At 34.5% G+C, this 2,692-nt stretch overlaps 1 non-coding gene across 1 annotated transcript; it reads right to left on the bottom strand.

Annotated features, from left to right (window-relative positions):
- Positions 1-2,195: 2,195 nt before the first annotated feature.
- LOC119044274 (small nucleolar RNA SNORA61) lies at positions 2,196-2,315 on the bottom strand. Its single transcript, XR_005081575.2, has one exon. It is a non-coding gene; the product is annotated as a small nucleolar RNA SNORA61 (small nucleolar RNA).
- Between the last annotated feature and the right edge of the window lie 377 nt (positions 2,316-2,692).

Below are 2,692 nucleotides of genomic sequence, written 5' to 3'. Positions count from 1 at the left end.
TTAGCTTCCTCATCTGTAAAATGGGGGTAGTTAGCAAGACTCCTCATGGCATTACTGTGAAGACTGAGTTAACAGAAGGTACTCAAAATAAGGTATGTCATAGAAGATTCAATAATTAGCTATTTATATTTCCACAAAATGAATTAATTTCATAAAAAGGAATTTTGATTAAGTGAAAGAAAAAATTTCAAATAGCAAAAAAGAGGGGGCAATCCATTTTAAAAGTGGCTTTTAAGAATCCCTCAATAAATATTAGCTCAGCTCAAGACTGAATACAAGCAACTAGAGGCTTCATCTAATCCAATAATTTAAAGACATGTTCTGTCTCAGAAGTACAGAACTCTCAGAGCAGAAGAACAAATTATGTTTTTATATTAAATCAATAAGAAGAGTTCATGGTTATAATAATTCAATCTGCTCTGTATTACTTTATCAATGACAGAGGTAGAAAATATTATGAGAGGAATACTTTATCCTTGACTATCTAGTTTTGCTAAGCTGTCTCTTTTGATTGAACAAAAAGATCTTTTACAACTCAAGATTGTATACACTATTCATAGAATGTCTAACATTTCAAACGTTTTCTCTCTTGCTCCTCCTTCTGTGCTATCTAACTGGGCTGTCTCCCATTCCATGAAAATCCTGAATTTATCCAGGAAACATGAAAAATTGGAATAATAAATTACCGGTGATTAATAATAGGAATATTACGGTTTTAGACAATGAACTAACTCCTGAGAGTTTACACTTACTCTAATCATCCTTCCTTATATTTCTGAAACTAAACTCTGAAATACCTTAGTATTATCATCAAAGCTGCTTCTCTGTTTCAGCATTTATTTTAGGTTCTATTGTCAAAGGGTACCCAATGCAGCCTGAACATTCCTTAGTCGCTCAGCTCTCCTGGAAGCCTGTAGTCCTGAAATAAATTTCCTAAGCAGGATGGAGTTAAATAAAATACTCATTTTCTAGGACTTGGAACATTTGTTCTAATTTCACACCTTATGCTGCAGCTCAGTTAGTGCTTGAAAGGCAAACCATGCAGCCAGAAAGCAAGTTCCAACCTCCTCTCTTCCTTTTCATTACCGCTTTTGAGCCCCTTCAACAGAAGATGCACTGATCTGCCTGTCTGCTGTACTCTCCGCACTGCTTAGAGGATGTCAAAATCAGAAACCTGGAGACATGCTTAATTTCCATGCCAACCCCGTTTCAAACCTTGTCCACTATATTCTTTATAAGCCCTTTTACTGTTTAATATAATCTCCCAGATACCTTCAGAGATAGAAAGCAATTTATTCATACAATAAATATTTATTAAGCACATACCATACGTGCACATCACCAAAATTGCTCTAGTGTGGGGTAAGGCCATGGGAGAAGGGAGACTGGGGGGGGGGGGGGGTAGATTATAAAAAATAGTTACTATGAAGCTTTTTGTTTAAGGAGTACAGAATCTAGTTGAAATACAAACATGAGAACATGAATTATGCATTCCTAAAAAATTATGGATCAAAATTTTCACTTCATTTTTTATTTTTCAGATTCACTGAGATGCTCATATTTACATTTCAAATCATCGGTCTTTAAGGAAGAGAGTAATGTTTCTTTATAAGAAACTGGGTAGAAGGACCATAAAGAGTTATTTAACATGAAGCCACTAGACATAAACAAAAGAAAAGCATCCTCCTTAGCAAACACCATAAATTTAAAAGATTAAGTAAACCATTAAAACCATTTTAATAAACAATGGTTACTTGCTAGAAATATTTACACATATTTCTAAACACATATTTCCATTTTTTGACTTGGCAGAACTCAGTTTAGGTGTGTATTCTCTCTTTCCCTCTCTTTCCACATATTATATGTATTTAAGGTTTTACTGTTACAATATTGTTGTTTCTTAACATGACATCAAGAATTCCCCCTGCATCCTCCTACCTCCCATAACCACTGTACAGGAGCCAAAAAAGCACCACAGTCTCCCCCTTTGATTTTTAAACACTAACTACTCTTTAAATATCTAATTTCTGTGACCTCTCCAGTGCCCATGATTTGTCTTTCCTGTTGGTTTAAATGAGGTCGACTGCAGTAGTCACAACCCAGCGAGATGTCAACATGGGGAACTCAAATCTTGGTGCTAAGGAAACTTTCCCTCGTATACACAACAGTTTATACCGAGTATTAATATATTTTTACCTTGTTTGAAACTAGCCCACACACTACAGGGCTGTGAGGGCAGCTTCAGTGTTACTTTTCCTCCTTTTACGACCACCAAGACCAGTGTACAGATCCGATGGGAAAGGGAACAGGAGGGGTTTTTTGTGTGTTTTTTAAAAAATAATATTTTAAATTCTTTGTAAAATTATGCTTTCTCTTTCTTCTATCAATATAGCCGACAGTTATTATTTCTTTTAATAAATAGCTGGAGAAATTTAACATTCTTCTAAAATCTAAACATAAAATCTTTTTAATCAAAAACAACAGGTTAATCCTGGCTTTGGAATCAGAGAAATCATATTAAAATTCATACACTGTGATTCATTCAAAACCTGAATATAGCAATATATAATCCTATAAAGCCACAGAGATTTTAGATCAAGGCAAAAAAGGTAAATCAAACCTGAAATGAATGGATTAGCAGAAACGAGAGCGTTACAGTAATATTTCTTTGTACTGAGTAATAGAGAAGCAG

The sequence above is a fragment of the Artibeus jamaicensis genome, unplaced genomic scaffold (genome assembly GCF_021234435.1).
Source record: "Artibeus jamaicensis isolate MK-2021 breed Jamaican fruit bat unplaced genomic scaffold, CSHL_Jam_final scaffold_1031, whole genome shotgun sequence".
Lineage (NCBI taxonomy): Eukaryota > Metazoa > Chordata > Mammalia > Chiroptera > Phyllostomidae > Artibeus > Artibeus jamaicensis.
The sequence above is the reverse complement of the archived record's forward strand: the minus strand, read 5'-3'. Positions and strand labels throughout refer to the sequence as shown.